Consider the following 18,391-nt stretch of genomic DNA (forward strand, 5'->3'; position numbering starts at 1 on the left):
TGATAATAGGGAGTGTGACAAGTTCAGGCAATTCTTCCCACAGAAAACAATTACAGTAACTGGAAAATAATAAAAAAAAAAAAACAACAATAATTTGAAGATACTGGAAAATGACCAGAGGCAAGTAGAAACTTGAGAAGAGTTTACTACTGAAAGACTGCTACTGCGTCTTATAGAAAGTACAGTGTTGTGGCTTTTTAAGAAAACCTCAGCCTAAATGACTCAGTTGCAAGACAGCCAAATCACTGGATATTTAAGGGAAAATTCTAGAAGCAGAAGCACCAGAAAAGGTCTGAAATCCAAAACTCTGAGTAGAATATTTTGAAAATTCCTGGATGATCAATAAAATATGACCCCAGACAGGCTGGTGAAAAAGCAGGGAGAAAAGAGATATGGGTTTGCTCTTGAATGACAAATTTGCCTCTGGTGAAATATTGTAGTTTGTTAGGCCTTTTTTTGAGTATATTTCCTAGTCCACGGAGAGCTTGGGTGGCAGAGAAAAGAAATCGTATGATTGATATGTCAGAAGACAGAATTCTGGGATGGAAAAGCAACTGGAAATTTACTAGAGGGGCCTGGAGGCAAGAAACCACCAAAAGAGTGAACCCCCAAAATCTAAGAATTGACTCAGCTAAATTTCTTGGCAGACATCTAAACTAAATAGGAACAGAGGAGAGCAACATGGAGGCTAGGCTAAAAAGCAGCAGCTGGAAGCCAAGAAAACTTGGCCAGCAGTATCATCTTCTCCACACCATGGGGAAGACAAATTTTAGTTTGGATCCAGGCAAGCTAGTGGTTTACTGGAACCAAAAGCCAATAATCCTAAGAAGAAAAGAGATTTCAGAGTCTCTACAAAATATTATCTGTTATGGACTGAATGTTCTTTCCCAAATTCATATGTTAACACCTCATCTGCCAGTGTAGCTGTATTTGGAGATAGGGTCTCTGAGGATGTAATTAAGGTTAAATGTGGTCTTAAGGGTGGGGAACTGATCCAAAAGGCTTGGTGCTCTTATAAGAGAGACTAGAGAACCAGCACACACTCTCTCTTTTTCTGTCTGCCTGTTTCTCTCTCTCTCTCGACATACACACTGAGGAAAGACCATATGATGACATAGTGAGAAGATGGCTGTCTGCAAGCCAGGAAGAGAAACCTCATCAGCTGAACCTTGATCTTGGACTTCTAGCCTCCAGACCTATGAGAACTGGAAAATAATTTTCTGTTGTTTAAGGCACCCAGTTATAGTATTTTGTTATGGCAGTTTGTTATGGCATTATCTATCATTACAAGTTTGCAAAAAAAGAAAAAAATGCTAGCCATGGAAATAAATTAGAACGTATAACTCAAATGCAGGAAAAAAAATCCATCAATACAAACTGATTGTCAGTGGGTCAGGATGTTAAATTAGCACAAACTTCAAAGTAATTGTTCTATTCTTGAATTAGAGAAAAATATGTTGTAAGATAAGAAAAGGTGTTATTACACATTGAATTATTGTTTTTTAACAGACAAATGGAAACTATAAAAGAAGCCAATGGAAAATCTGAAGCTGAAAATTACAATAACTAAAAATAAAAATTCCCTAGGTGAGCTCAAAAGCAGACCAAAATACATAAGAAAGACTCAGTTAACTTGAATATAGTTCACTAGAAACTATACGTTACAAAGGGCAGAAATAAAAATAGATCAGAGAGAAATGAACAAAGCTTCTGCAGAGAACAGTGGAGAGTGTCATGTGGTCCAACATATGTGTAATTGGAATCAACAGTCAAAAAGAAAGAGAAAGGGACAAATATTTTTAGAAATGAGTAGAATGCATCTGAAATTTGAGTACCCTAAACTGGAAAAGAAAACCTGTACCTACACACCTCATGTTTAAGATGTTGAAAATCAAAGATAAAAGAGAAAATCTTGAAGGCATCAAGAGAGAAATGGCTCATTATCCACAGTTATCTTACAATTACCAGCTGGCTTCTTATTAGAAATAATGTAAATATATATTTATAGTTTTATATCCTAATTTCTCTAAGATACCTATGACTATGTAAAGGAAATTTTTAACACTGTATTATTTGGCTTGTAACCTAGATGATGTATTTTGCATAACAATGATAGCACAAAGGATTGAGGGGTGTTAAATGAAAACTGCACTGTTGCAAATTTCCCATATATCATCAAAGAACATCAATATTTAAGTAGTTTGAAATAATTTAAAGTTTAATGTTTTAACTCCTATAGTATCCATTTAAAAATATAAAGAATTATAGCTAAAGAGATAAAAGTAAATTTAAATTAAGGAAAAAACATTAAAATGAAGAAAAGAAAGTGGGAGGGAGGAACTGAGGAAATGAGATAAACAAAAGAAGAATAGCAAAATGTCAGAAATAGATACAACCATATTGATAATTACATTCAATGTAAGTGGATTTTGATCAATAAATATTATCACACCAAATAAAGAAGGAATCCTCATAAGAGACTTAAAAACTGAGCACAAACTGAGGGTTGATGGGGGGTGGGAGGGAGGGGAGAGTGGGTGATGGGTATTGAGGAGGGCACCTTTTGGGATGAGCACTGGGTGTTGTATGGAAACCAATTTGACAATAAATTTCATGTATTGAAAAAAAATAAAGAAGGAACCCTCATATTTTTATATAAGTGTGTTTGAAAATAAAATAATAGAAAAAATGTAACATGCAAAGAGTAAACATATGAAAGCTGAAGTGGCTATGTTAATAGAAGATGAAATAAACTTAACACAAAAATTATTATTAAAGACAGAGGTAGCGATTTCATAATGATAAAAGGGTCAGTAAAATCGGAAGATATAAGAATTATAAACGTGAATACATTTAATAACAGAATTCCAAAACAAAAAAAAAACTTTATAGAACTGCAAAGAATAATAGGCAAATTAACAATTACAGTTGAAGATTATCCTACCACTCAGTAATTGATAGAATAAGTTGACAGGAATTCAGAATGGGTGTGAAAGAATTAAAAATACCCTCATTTAATTTGACCTGATTGATATTTATAAAATAGTCTACCCAACAACAGAAGAATATTTCTTTTCGAAATTAAATGGAACATTTAGCATGTAGACCATATTCTGGGCAATAAAATACAGTATCAATACATTTCAAAGGACATTTAAAAGTCACAGAAAGTACATTCTTTGACCATAATATAACTAAATTAGAAATCAATATTAAAGGTGTCTGGAAAATCCTCGTATATTTGGAAATTAAATAATATATCTCTAAAGAACCCATGAGTTAAAAAAGAAATAAAAGGAAATGAGAAAATATCTTGAACTGCATAAAATTTAAAATACAACATATCAGAATTTGTGGGATGCAGCTAAAGTGGTGCTTGAAGGGAAATGTTATAGTAAATGTTTTTCTTACAAAAGAAGACAGGATGAGAGTTAATTGAGTTTCCACCTTAAGAGGCTCAAAAACAGAAGAGGAAATTACATCTAATGTAAGTAAAACGAAGGAAGTAGTAAATGTAAGAGTGGAAATTACACTTAGAAATCAAAATAAAAAGTAAAATGGAAATAGAAAATAGAAATAAAATGAGTGAAATAGAGATAAAATGAATGAAATAGAGAAATGTGATGAATCCAAAAGTTAAATTTTTGAAACGAGAGAAAATTTGATATCTAGTTCAGCTAATCAAGCAAAAATTAGAAAACACAGATTGCTGATATCAAGAATAAAAAATGAGGGTGCCTGGGTGTCTCAGTCAGTTTGGCATTTGACTCTTGATCTCAGCTTAGGTCTTGATCTCAGAGTCATGAGTTCAAGCTCTGTGTTGGGCTCTGCACTGGGTGTGAAACATACTTAAAAAAAAAAAAGATGAGACTATTATAAACAACTTAATGCAAATGAATTTCACAAATGTAATGAAATGGACAAATTCTTGAAAGACAAAAATTCCAAAAATTCCAAAAAAGATTCAAGATAAAATAGGAAACCTGAATAGCCTCATATCAATAAATATAGATCACTGAAATTTGTGATTTAAAATCTTTCCATTAAGGAATTTTAGGCCCTTATGGCTTCTCTGGCAAATTCTATCAAGTATTTAGAGACATACATAATACCAGTCTTATACAGATTCTTTTAGAAAATGACTACCTTATACGTTGCTTGCTGGAGAATGAGGAGCAAGAGTTAAAACAGGGAGACTGGTGAGAGTTTGTTTAAATAGTGCACAATTGATGATGAATTAAATTTGACTTGTAGCAGTAGCCTTGGTGAGAGTGGTTTATATTTTGTAACAGAGAGGTACAAGGTAGAACTTACTGAGTTTTGACAGATGTGGAATATGAAAGAACAATCAATGTGCCCTCTTAGTCTTTGTCCCAAGCAATTAAGTGGACGAGAGAGCTATTAACTATAATAGGGGATAGGCGAAAGAAGTGTATTTGAGGGTGAGGGTATAACAAAGAATTCTTGTTTGTATGTGTTGCGTTAGAGATGCTTCTGAGTTCTCAAGTGAACAATTGATAGAACCATCTTGTGTTCAGTGGAGAGATCCTGGATGAAGGCATAGATTTGGGAATCATCAGCCTTTAGAAAATTTCGTTAAGGAACTGGATGAGATCATCTAGACAATGAGTGTAGATGGAAGTGTAGAGATTCCTATGAACAGATTGCTAAGGTTCACTAGTCTTTTAGAAGCAGATGTGAGCAAAAGAAGACAGCAAATAGTGTGACTCTATCCAGTGTTCTTCATTTATTTATATTTCTTCCCAAATTCTATTTCACACTCAAAAATTACTCTTGACAGCCATATTCACTCAAGACACCATGCCTTTTTCTTCACTTTGACTATGCAATGGTCACCCTTTGCTCTTCCTGTCTCTCTAGGCTAAAATCATTCCCATTGTGGGTCTTTATATTAGCTATTTCCTCTTCCTGGAGCATTCCTTCTACTGGTCTCCTCATGTAGTAGGTTTGATCGCATTCAGAATTTAACCATGTTATCCTCAGAGAGGCCTCCCTGTCTTCCCTTGCTGACCAAAAAGCTACTCTATTACTCTATATCCCATTGTCTCATTTAATTTTCTTCACAACTATTTCACTATTTAAAATTTTTTATTATTGATTGGCATTTTATTTCCTTTTTTTTCTTATTTTCCTCCATTTCTAAATATTTGTGTTCTCCAGGATGTGACTTCAGCCTTCTTTTATTTTACATTGTATTTCTTCTCACTCTAGAATATATTAATTCAATAAGTTTAGGTTACTACCTGTGTTGTTGATTTCTGTATCACCAGTTTCAAGAACAGCATCTATCTGGCACATGATAGGTGCTCAGTACACATGTTTTTGAATACGTGAGTGAATATTGAGGACTTTTGATCTTAGTTACATAAAATGACTAATTTCAGTTTGACTTTGCATAGATTCTTACCTATCTTCATCTATTTTGTTTTTCCCAATGAGAAGTTTCTTCACCTTCTCCAAGACTGAGCTTTTTTGATGTTTTCTTGATCCACTATCTCACTATCTCCAGGTGCTACCTCTTTGAATTGCATTCTCTGTTTTCATTTTCAGTCACCCTTTATGTTCATGACTTTTTTCAGCATACTGATATACTCAAAACAAAAGCAAGGACTTTACCTTGTTCTTACATTTTCTCAAGCTAACATACTTTCCCTTATTGCTTTTGTGGCTAAACTTATTGAAAGACTATCAAATATTTGACCCTAACATCAAGGTCAAGTACTGATTCTGACCTATACCAAGGTTTTTATTCTAAGTTTATCAATAATTCCTAGTCAATAAGCTCTCTCAATTCCCCATCCTCAACCAGTATACAGCACTTAATACTTTTATTTCTCCTTTCCTTTATGTAACTCTTTGTACTTTGGTTTTCATCCACATCTCTGAATTCTCTATCTCCATCTCAGTCATTGTCTTAGTTTCCTCATTTAACCTGAAAAGAAAAGATGTTCTTTAGAGATCCTTTCCTCCACCCTCTTTCCACTGGCAACCTCATTTTGTGTCATGGTTTTAATAATTAACAGTGTGCTGATGGTTATAAACCTGCAGTTTGAGTTTTTGTGGAGATCCAGATCCTTATTTGCACTGATTTTTTGGATACTTCAACCTGAAGTTCTTGCCATAACCTCAAAGTCAATATTTCTGAAATGAAACCTATCATCATTCTTCCCAAACATCTGCTTCTCACTATATACTGGTGCCCCTTTACCTAGACTTTGGAATTTTGGCATTTCCTTTGACCTCTCTCTTTCCTTCATCTTCCTATTAAATTACTTATCAAGTCCTGTTTATTCTAGCTCTGTTATATCTATAAATTTCTCTCCTGTACCTTTTCATTGCTGCTACTCTGTTCAGGCACAGCACTTCCTTTGACCTTTGAATGATCGAATCTGTATTTTGTTATCTCCAGATTGTCTCCTCTCATCCATGTTGTAGTTTGCTGATGGATTAACTTTCTTAAAACACAGATCTAATAATGTTGAAATTTCACTATTAATAGTAATATTAGCAAACACTTATTAAGTGCTTACTACTTTCTAGGCACTCCTTTAAATGCTTTTCAGTTAGCCCTTACACAAATATTGTAACACAGATACTCTTAATATCTCCACTCTTAATAATATCTTTCTTCAGAAGAGGAGACTTCATGAAGCACAGGAAAAAGTAATATGCCCATGGTCACAGAGTGTTAAAGCAGAATCCAATGGTTTTAGCTAGCACAGTATGCAATAAAACTTGAAGATTCTTCATTATCTACACAGTGACCATCTGTGAATTTGATTCAATTTAGTATTTTAATTGAAAAGAATTCACTCTTGTCTTAATATTATGAGTGATATAACATATTTAATGTGCTAATAAATTTTTTCACATACTCATAAAATACATATAAAGTTGTTAAAATAAAAAATGCCATCAATGGTACCACTTAAAATCATATTGCATGCCATACTTTAGAACATATCTATCTGTAAAGCAAAGTTGAAATCATTATGCTATTATGCAAATTTTTTGCCACTCAGATTAAAAAAATATTTTTTTATGTTTTTATTTTATTTTTGAGAGATAGAGACAGAGTGTGAGTGGGGAAGGGCAGAGAGAGAGAGAGAGACACAGAATCTGAAGCAGGCAGGGCCTGACATGGGGCTTGAACACGTGAACTGTGAGATCTTGATCTGAGCTGAAGTCAGACGCTCACCTGGACTGAGCCATCCAGGCACCCCTGCCACTCAGATTACTTAATGATGACAATTCTACTTTAAGCATATAATTTTCCCATTTCTACCCTTTATTCTTCCACAGGTAAAAATAAGTATATGAATAAATGCAATTCTTCCTCCCTATATATATCCACTACTTCTGGTTTCTTGACTTGTGTTCATGCTATTTCCTTATCTTTAATTCTCTATTAAGCGAAATTTTGAATGTTTTTTAAAGCTTATTAATATTTTTTTAGTAATCTCTACATCTAATATGGGACTCAAACTCAAGACCTCAAGATCAAGAGTTGCATGTTCTTCTGTCAAGCAGGCTCCCCTGAATGTCAAAATTTTGTCCATTCTTTCCACTTGTGAAGACTCAAATGGTTTAAATAGATTCCTGAAGCTGGATAGGATATTTCTGTATTCTAAACCAGTGCTCTCCAATCAGCCTCTTCACAATGATGGAAATATACTTTCAATACAGTAACCATAACCACATATGGTTATTGAGCACTTGAAATATGGCTAGTGAGACTGAGGAATTAAGTTTTTAGTTTTATTTAATTTTAAGTAATTTAAATTTAAATTTAAAAAGCCACAGATGGCTAATGGCTTCTGTAGTAGATAGTACAGCTCTAAATTGCCAATTCAATACATTGGTATTGCTGAATGACCAACATATTTAAAAAATTTATGTTACTGTAGCATGTAACTGTATTATCTTATTGTTTATAGTTTCCTGGAAGGAAGAATCTGCATTTTATTTTTGTGTGTGTATTCTAATGCATCTAGCACATTTCTTTGTATGTAAAAGAACACAATAAATAGCTGTTATGTCACTAAATGAATGGATGACCATCTGTTAACTTTGTTTAATTGTGTTAGTATTAGTGATTATCAAAAGCTGTTTCATAATTTAAGTTTTTCAAGATAACAGAGGTAAAATAAATGCTTATAATAAACAACTGGCCTTCATCTTTGCAACTGCTTATTTGATTCTTTAATGTAAAGTGCTTTCATTTAATCAATTCATCCTTATTTTTGCCTGACATTGCTAGAAATGAAAACATCTATTTTGTTAACAAGCTCAATTTCAAGGTCAACTAGACTGCAAAGCCCCAGATTTACTATAGCTCAGTCAACAAACCCTGGAACATGTCCGCCTAGATTCACCATGGTTCTAATCAGCCTTTTGCACATGGAAAGCTCCCCATGTGGCTCAGACCCCTGTGACACTCATCTCTTTCTAATGCAAGTGCCTGCTTCTCCCTCTGCTGGTTTCAGAATAAACGCCTTGTCAAAAAAAGAATTAGATTTTGACAGCTCTTTTCTGATGGTTAATTGAGGTGGTAGATATACTTGACATTTATCTAAGTGTAGAATAGAAGATTAAGACATATTTTCTACATACATTCTCTGCTTTAGAGGAGGTCACTTGCTGGGGTCCTTTTAATATGCCTGTGCAATTAATAGTAGTGATAATTCGACTTCATATCACAATGTCTTTAAAGTTCTTTCAAATTGACAGATAAACTTTTCTTTGTACTGTTTGCATTATTTGGATCATCTTCAAGTTCACCGTCAGGTCTTCCCCCACCCCTTCAGTCCTGTAAATTAATAGTGATTGAAACATACAAATGATAGTGTGTAAACTCAGTTCAAAGAGAATAGGGAAAAAGGGTTAGATTTGAGATTACCTTCATTATTGTCCCTAAATTTATAAGGGCAGTCCCTGGCATTGTTAGGCTGACAGTAATAACATTTGAAAGTGTGTGTGTGTGTGTGTACATATTAAAAAGTTCCTCAGCATCTAGTTGTATTTGTTGTTATTGATAGAAATGTAGACTATGATTTTTTATTTTCTAGGGAGGCTTATTAATTTTTATTTTTTATTTTAGCATGCCAAGGCTATCTCATGTAGGTATCTAATATTCAGTAGTGATTCTTATTATCCAACCTAATGTTAGGTACTCAGCTATTATAGCTACTATTTAGACATTAAATTTGTAGTATTTCCTTTTAGTCTGTAAAGCATTTAAATGAAACTAAAATGTATTAGTATATTTTTAGGATATAAATTTGTGAAAGGGATTTTAAAAACATATGCTTTTGAAACTGCTACTGAAATTATTAAAAATGTTATAGGTGATGTTAATATTTATTGGGAGAAAACAGTACAAATAAATGGGAGATTAGAAAAATGTATTTAAAAAGGAAAGCAAAAATAATTTTCAACTTAAAAAATGTAAACAATTGTATTTAGATTAAACAGTAGGTTAAGGCAACTAAATTAGTAATGCTAAAAAGAAAATGTTTGCAATGTTGTAAGAGACAAAAGAACTAGCCAAAAAGAATATTCTATTATGTCAGTGATACTAGTAGCTTACAAACAGAGTCTGATAGCAAGGGCATCAAACTACATGTTAAGTCTTAAGTATTGCATTTGATTTGTATATCACTTATTAAGATCATTAGGGACAATAGCACTATTTAGAAAACTAAATAGCACTAGTAAAAATTCTAAACCCACTTTAGAAGAATATTGACTATTTCTTAATAGCATTGCTTAAAAAATAAGGCTATCAAGTTATATTTTTGTTGACGCAATGCTCATGTAAAAGGGAGCGAAGAGGTTAATACTTCTAAAATAGATTCAGAATTAAGGCAAGAAAGGAGCATAATAACTATAAGAAATAGAAGAAAAATAAATAAGAGCTATGCTACGAAAAGAAAATGAATGGTATAGACTCACTATCTAAAGTTTTTAGAAGGCAAAGAATTCACGGATTTATTTTTATTCCTCTCACATGTTGAGCTATTAAGAATTAATGTCTTCCTGGTAGTGTTTAATTTATTCCTGCCAAGGAGCTTAGATATTAGAAAGTTTGGGCTTAAAGTATCTCCTTTATAGATGTGTAAACAGGGTGTCAGTCAAAGTAGAGATTAAATAGGTTCCCCATGGAAGAAGATACTTAAAATGACAGGCTCTTGCTTGTTCAGGTGGAGACAAAAAGCCTTAAAAACAGAAAGACACCTCAGTGGTGCTGCAAGTGTGCCAAGGTAAGGCTAGGATCCAGCCACTACCAAGTTAGGGTGTGGCAGAAATGTTGTTTTTCAAGGCTACCGCTCTCAAATTTCCTTGGTCAGGAAGGATGTTCCTTGAAGGAAAGGCATACCTGTTTGTAAATGAAGACGTGAGGCCTTCTGGTAAGGAAGAAGTTGACTAATATTCTAAATAATCTTATTTGGAACTCCTAGTATAGGACACCACATTGAATGGATCAGAATGGCCCTGGCCAAGATCTAGTGGTGGGGGGAAGGGGGAAGGACAAGGGGATCCCTGAAATAAAATTTCCTATAGGAAAAGAGTAGTATGAGCTGGTTCTTTAGATGGTATACGATGAACTAACATTTTTGTTGTTTTCGGAGAGGTGAGGTTTCCCTGGTTAGGATACAACATGGAGCTGGGGCAGGAAGTGTCTCACAAGCTCAGCCTAGGCTGTGTGGAACAATTGCTAGAATATGTGAGTTGTTCTTAAGAGAGGTGTATCTTCAGAGTCTGGCAGACTCTGGCAGACTCTGGCACAGAGACCCTCTGTGGCTGTATTGGCAGAGAATAAGCATCCATAAGATGAAAAAGAAAACTTGAGCAGTAGCACAATTTAAAAAATGAGTGGCCATGGCAGTAATGGAAGGATCAAATGTGATCTCCCTATAAACCTGACTGCAGTGGAGGGCTGACTTTCATTCTTTGGGTTTAGCCCTTAGCGTTCCTGGGCAAGAGTGGGTCATAGTTGGAAGAAATCAGACTTCCTTCTGATAAGGTATATAGGGACTCAAACGAGTTATAAAAGTAAAAGGAGATTCAATTATACATGGTACTCTATAACAGCTCAGATATAATGATAGAAGTAATATTATTCAATTAATTAGAAATAAAAAGATAACATGTACTAGCCAAGGATGAACTGTGAATGCCTGTTCCACCCATTCTGAGAAAAGTGGTCACAGGTCCTTTATTCTTGTCCTCTTTGTTTTTCCTTCCATCTGCTTCTTCCCCCAGTTTTCCTACCAAATGGGGACTCGGTTTGTATCCCTTTCATTCAAACATTCAGGAGAGACGATCTAAATTGTTTAGTCAGTCACTATTCAGTATTACACATTTCTACTGAATATAGTTCTTGTGCTAAGCAATATCAGAGTTAGCTTCTTACATGAAAGATGGTTGCCTTTGAGATTGGAACCGATCCTTGGTACAATCCTTTGTAGTCAGGGAAAATTGAAGGGTAACTTGATTCCCATGAATTCGCAATAGAGAAATACAGAAGGATGGTACTATTATAGCCCTACCAGATTGGGGATGGCTAGTCAGAAGCTGCCAATATATTGGGCTTCAATAAGTCTCCTAGAGACCCTGAGCACTGAGAATATTATGGCACTTCTGAATGTGTAATCAAAACATATCACTCTGGGGCGCCTGGGTGGCTCAGTCAGTTAAGCGTCCGACTTCAGCTCAGGTCATGTTCTCACGGTTTGTGAGTTTGAGCCCCGCGTTGGCCTCTGTGGTGACAGCTCAGAGCCTGGAGCCGGCTTCGGATTCTGGGTCTCCCTCTCTCTGCTCCTCCCATGCTTGTGTTCTCTCGCTCTCTTTCAAAACTAAATAAACATTTAAAAACAGTAAAAAAATATGTTACTCTGAAAAATACATTTACAGAAATATATGTCTAAAACAGTTCTCGTATTTCCTATCAAGATTCTTTTTAAAAATTTATTTATTTATTTTTACTGCCCTTTCTGCCGTTGTGACTTCTATCTTGCAGAAACCTTTAGAAACTTCTTAGGCTGTTCATGGATAAAATACTCCTGAATGAGTCGGAATGCATAGTTGGTTAGGAGAGGTATTGGGCTCAGCTGTGAAGACCCAGAGATGGAAGACTCGGGAGAAACAGATCATGGATTCATCAATGTTCTGAGCATCTTCGTCCCCAAGATTAAAGCAATTCTGGCTTTTGAAGGCTCATAGCCAAGAGGTCTGATATCAGTTATTTATTTATTTTTTCACTAATAGATTCTATGGCTGATTTGGTTCATTTGTGCCCAATAAAACCTAATCTTGCATTTTTACATTATTCTTTAGCTATGTATTTCTAGTTTATATTACTGAGTTATTTGCCTGAGAGCACCGGATTAGGTCTAGAAACCAGTTTCGACTCTGACACTTCCCATTAAATAACTTAGTGCCACTGCAAGACAGCTTACCTTTGTGGACCAAAAATTAGTCTCAAGTGTTTCTTCGCCCCCCTTTGCTCCTCTCAGGAGATTAAAAAGAGGGTTCCTATAAGTCTCTTTTGGGCCTATACCTTTATTCTTAGATTCAGAGGACACTTGTTTGTTTATTTATTTATTTATTTATTTATTTGTTTATTTATTTGAGAGAAAGCGTGGGTGAAAGGGTGACAGCACATGCATAGACAGGTGGGGGAGGGGCAGAGGGAAAGAGAAAATCTTAAGCAGACTCTATGCCCAGCATGGAGACTGACATGGGGCTTGATCTCAAGACTGTTAGATCATGACCTGAGCTGAAATCAAGAGTTGGATGCCTAACTGACTGAGCCACTCCAGTGCCCCCAGAGGATACTAACTTCTAAATTTATCAAAATAGAGAGCAAAAGAGGTTATGTGTTATTGTAGAAGGAATATAGGCTTTGGAACTGGGCAGACATCATCTCTAATCTGAGATCCATCATTCCATCATTCACTATTTATGAAATGTTAGATAAATTCTTATCTTTCTGAGGTCAGAATTTTTATCTGTAAAGTGGTGATGACAATGTATACTTCAGAGTGTTGTACTAAAGGGGGTGATATAGAAAAGCTACTCAGCACAATGTTTGGTACACAGTTAATTCTCCATTATTGTTTTCTCCCTTTCCAGATGGACATTCAGGGAGCCACTTTACTGTTTACTCACCAGCATATGGCCTAACTGGTATTTCTTGTGCTTTCTTAGTCATAGGCTTTATCCTGGGAGTTATTCATCATTTTGAACAGACCATGGAAACATGTTTCTTTTCATGCTACAACTTTGTTTTTTACACTGTAGGTATTGGTGCAGAAATAGAAAAAAAACGTTCCCAAATTAGCCTTTATGTAATAGCTCATATTCATTCATTACTTGATTTTGTTCAGAAATACTTACCAAAGAGGTATTTTGTGCTCTTTTCCAGACTGGGAATACTACAATGGGTAAGATAGTTAAAATCCCATCCTTACAAAAATTACATTCTAGTAACCTGAGATGGACAACAAAACAGGAAACAAATACATAGAATAAGTAATTACAGATTGTGAAAAAAATAGTAAGATGGAAATAGTATATTTAATTAAAGTCACTGGAAATAGGGTCCATTTTTGATTGGGTGTTGAGGGAATTTTTTTCTTTTTCATTCCCTTCCTCCTCCCTCCCTCCCTTTCTTTCTTTCTTTCTTTCTTTCTTTCTTTCTGTCTGTCTTTCTTTCTGTCTTTCTTTCTTTCTTTCTTTATTTCTTTCTTCTTTCTGCCTCTCTCTCTCTCTTTCTCTCTCCATCTTTCACTGAGACCTGAAGTTTAAAAAAAAAGAATAGCTAGGTCAAGAGCCAGGGGAAGAGAATTGCAAGCCATGGGATTAGTAAGTAAAACACTCAGAGGCTGGAAATAACTTGGCAAGAATGAGGAAAGCAGAGAAAGCCTGTGTGGCTATTGCATACTGAGATGTCATAGAGGGATAGGGTGATATATTATGAGATAAAGCTAATATGACAAGAGTCATTTTTCCCCCTCAAAGAGCAATAGGAACTCCTGGAACCATTTCATACAAGGAAATGAGATGATCCAATTTACATTTTAAAAGTAAATCATTTTGTAGCCTATAGTGGGATAAGAATGGAAGCAGGGAGATCATAGTGAGACAGTAATTGTTCAGGTGGAGGAGATACTGATGACTTAACTAGGATGGAGACAATAGAAGTGGAGAGAAACGGACAGATTGAGATATATTTATTAGGTAGAATCAAAGTGACATGGTGGTAGATTGGATGAAGGCAGTGGGGAAAATGAAAGAATGGAGCCAGGCTTCTAAGGAAATAAGATGCTATGTTGATTTCTGAGATGCGAAAGATTGGGGAAGAGTTTTTGAGAAAAAGTAAAACTTCTTTTTTTTTGAGATGAGATAAATTGGAGAAGCCTAGCATAAGCCATCTGAGTTGGAGATACAAAATGGACAGTTACGTATAAGAATTTAGAATTTAGGCAGTTAGCAACAGGGGTTTGGAACTGGAGAGAGAGTTAGATGGAAATGCATATTTGGAAATAGCATAAGGTTATTTCATGCTATAACATTATCTTGGGAGAAAGTAAGCGAGAAAGAGAAAAGGTGATTCGAGGTGGTATCCCAAGGCAATCCAATAATTTCATGCTGGACACAGGAGGAATAGTTATCAAAGGAAAAAAGCAGCATTGGTGAGGCTGAAGGAAAACCCAGAATGTGTAGTGATACAGAAGCCAAGACGAGAGGGGTGTTTAAGAAAGAGGCAGTGAGAAACTATCTTCAGTGTTGTGAGCCATAATTAGAATATAATAGAGAGATTGCACTGATTTTGGGTATGTACAGGTCTTCCGTGACTTAAGAGGAAGACTATGTATCATGTTGGACAGTTAGAAATAGTATTGAAGGAGGTTGAGGGGTAATTAGAATACAAGAAACTGGAGATAGCAGTAGTGAACAACGCATTAAATAAGCTGTTAAAATTTCATTATTTTCTTATTTAAATGGTTGAAAATGGTATGGTACCTGGAAGGGAATGTGGGATCAAGAAAGTTGGTTTTTAAAATATGTATGCTACTAGAACATATTGGTGGGTTGACTGAGAATAGTTAAAAAGGGAGAGTAATTTGTACGGCAGACAAGGGAATACAACTAATAGAGTAAAATCCTTGAGAAAATAAGAGTAGTTGGAATCTGTAGCTCAAGCTGGCTTGAGCATAGTCAGTTATTGGATGTTGCAGTGCGGGTACAATTGTAAATGGAATGGAGTCAGCGAACAAGATGTTTAATGTGGTGTAGTTTTTGGTGATGATGAAGTCCAGGGTTTGGCTGTGTGACTATGTGGCTGATATGGGGGGAAAGAAAAGGGTCAAACATGAGGAATAGACATCAGTTCTTAGGTTGGTCATCCACATGGATAATGACATCACCAATAATAAAGCCAAGCACTGAGATGGATGGAACATCTGGGATGGAAATACAGTGAAACAGAGGCTAAAATTGTCTACCAATAAATAGAGGTGAGAAGTCACTTGGAGATGAAAATGAGCAAGAAAATTGGAAACTCTATTCTTAATCTAGTAATTTCATAATTTTTTTTAAAAAAAGTCAGCATTGTAACAACTATTGTCCTTTAAATATAATTGGCTGAATACACATGCTTTTTACTAAACTTCTATTTATAGGCTAACCTGTTTGCATCCCACTGTAGGTACTGGCGGTAGCCCCCTTGACTCCCATTATCTCTTAAACCATTTTTATTTTTCATGAGAGTTCATTGAAGTTTTGTGTGTAACTCATTGTTGCTACACTTCATCTATAGGATGATATTGCTATGTAAATTTTATTTCTTTTCATTTTCTCCCACCTATAGCACAGCCTTGAGATAATCTAGAAGCCTTATTAAAATCCTCCTTTCAAGATTGGGTTAATTAACTCTTTCCTATTTATTTCAGCACAGTACTTATCCTTTTTTCTCCCCTGAAGGCAGTTGTATTATTAGACTTCCTCTTTTGCCATTCCTATTTTAGGCTCCAACAATTCCCATTATTTCTCTGCTGATTACTTTTTTTCCCCATATAAATTCCTGATTAAATCACACACACACACAAACTCACACATACTATTAGTATCTTACATGAAAGAGTGGTCTGTTTAATATCTGTTTTTAAAAATGTAACTCTTCTAGTCATTTTGGTGCTAGGCCAATTATGTTAATTAGAGTATATTGAGCAAAGTACATATTTCCAGTCTCTGCACATATATTATTCAATTTGATCAAGCTTCAATATATAAAAGCTTTTTGCAAAATGTAGTGTCAAAATGTTACAGGCTTTGGTCAGAATCTTGGCAGATTAAGTCAATTAAAAAGGTCAAAATAATGGTCCTTTATTTTACAGGAAGTGTAAATGTACAGAATTTATTATCTAATAAATGCAAGTCTGTAATTCAGTACTACGATAGAGAATATAAATGCATCCAAATCAGGAAGCGGAAAAAGTTGGTTTATTAATAGTAACCAGATATAAGATTTGCTGTTCAGTTTGTTGCTATCTTATTCATTGCCCTTTATTGTTCTGGAAAACCTTTATGTCCTCATAGAGACAAAACACATTTTCTATTTGGTCAAGTTGTCTTCATTATTAATTTTTGGTTAGCTGAATATCTGACAAATTAAGGTTGTTTTGTTTAGTGATAGAAGGAGTCTTCCATGCAGGGTATATATAAGATTATTTTCCCTTCTGCCCAATTCAATACCAAATAATAGTATTGAAGGATTCATTCATTTAACAGATATTTATTAATTATCTCTAGTGTCCCTTACGGTGTTTTAGGAGCTGAGCATACATCAGTGAAACAAATAAACAAAAAACAAACTGAAACACTCTGCCCTCATCATCTTACATTCTAGTGGGGAGTTATATAATAAAAACATCGTATAAGTGTATTAGATGGTAACTTGTGTTCCACAGAGGCGGGAAAAAAAAAGAAGGAAAGGAACAAGTGGCAATTGGCAGTACCAGGGTAAAGACACCGTTTCAAACACGGTGCTCAGGAAAGGCCTCTGGTACTAAAAAGGGAACATTTGATTAAAAACTGCATGTACATGAGAAAATGAGGGCAGTGCTTATTGGGAGGAAGGTGTGGGAACAGCAGTGTAAAGGCCTTAAGACTGGAACTTGTCAGGCTGTCTAGAGGAGCAGCTTGAAAGCTGGCATGGGTGGAGCAGAGAAGGGAAAGATGAGGGTGGAGGGAGGGACATGCCAGATCACGGGGGACTAGATCATGAGCTGGTTAGGTTATGATCTCACAGTTTGTGGGATCAAGCCAAGCATTGGGCTCTGGGCTGACAGTGTGGAGCCTGCTTGGGATTCTCTCTTTCCCTCTCTGTGATCCTCCCTGCTCAATAAATGAACATTAAATAAATAAAATGATAATAATAAATAACATAAATAATAAAATAAAATAGATAAACATTAAAAAGTAAAGGTTTATATAGCAGGTCAAATGTAAGCTAGAATAGTTTTGTTGTTGTTGTTATTAAAATTATATTTGACAAGACCATATGGTTATGTGGGAGATATCCAGGTGAAGAATGGGGAAGAAGAGTATCCTAGGCACAGGGAATAGCAGGGGCCAAGAGTCAGAGGCAAGATGTTTTTCAAGAAACTAATAAATCCGTCATCATTGGAGCATAAACAGTAAGGGGAGACTTCCATAGATCAGGTTGTAGAAGTAGAAAAGATGAAATTGTGTATAGTTCTGTAAGCCATGCTAGAGACCTACAGTTGTACCATAAGAGCCAGGAGAAGACACTGTGATGATTTACAACAAGAGTAACATGATCATATATACATTTAAAAAAAGGTTACTCTAGAATCACGTAGTGAGGGTGAGGAAGGGAACTGAGGGTGGTTACAGTGGGATCAACAAGGAGACCATTGTAGCAGTTCATTCAAGAGATGATGGTGGCTTCATGATAGTTTAAATGGAGAAAAATGAATAAAACCGAAAAATCTTTTAATATGTGTGATCAAAGGAATTTGTGGTTATTTGGATATGGGAAGAAGTGACAGAGAAAGAATAGCCAAGAACAAGTTCCAGATTGCTGGGTGGATTGCCTGAGAAGATTGGGGTGCCATTTAAAACACTAGGAAAGGAGAAGGTGGTGCAGGGCAGCCTGGAACAGTAGAAGATGTTGCTTCCCATCGTGAATTGTGAATGTGTTAATGTCAAGTAGGCAGATGGATATGTGGTTCAGAATTCAGGAGAGAATTTTGGACTGAAGATAGCTGTTGCTATACCCCAAAATAGTAATTAAAGCCCAATGGAAGGAATAAGATAGCCCCAGGGCTAGAGTACTGAG

General features: G+C 35.3%; 1 protein-coding gene across 8 annotated transcripts in view; it reads left to right on the top strand.

The window, feature by feature from the left end:
• LOC122230099 (casein kinase 2 subunit alpha' interacting protein) overlaps positions 1-18,391 on the top strand; it is a 382,321-nt gene that overhangs the window by 21,198 nt on the left and 342,732 nt on the right. Inside the window, exon 3 of one of the 8 annotated variants that reach the window (XR_006207281.1) lies at positions 12,044-12,292. The exons of the other annotated variants lie outside the window; for them this stretch is intronic. The gene's annotated coding sequence lies outside the window, so the exon portion shown is untranslated. Of the gene's footprint in view, positions 1-12,043; positions 12,293-18,391 lie in introns of those variants that run through there. 8 annotated transcript variants of the gene reach the window in all.

The sequence above is a fragment of the Panthera leo genome, chromosome C2 (genome assembly GCF_018350215.1).
Source record: "Panthera leo isolate Ple1 chromosome C2, P.leo_Ple1_pat1.1, whole genome shotgun sequence".
Classification (NCBI taxonomy): Eukaryota; Metazoa; Chordata; class Mammalia; order Carnivora; family Felidae; genus Panthera; species Panthera leo.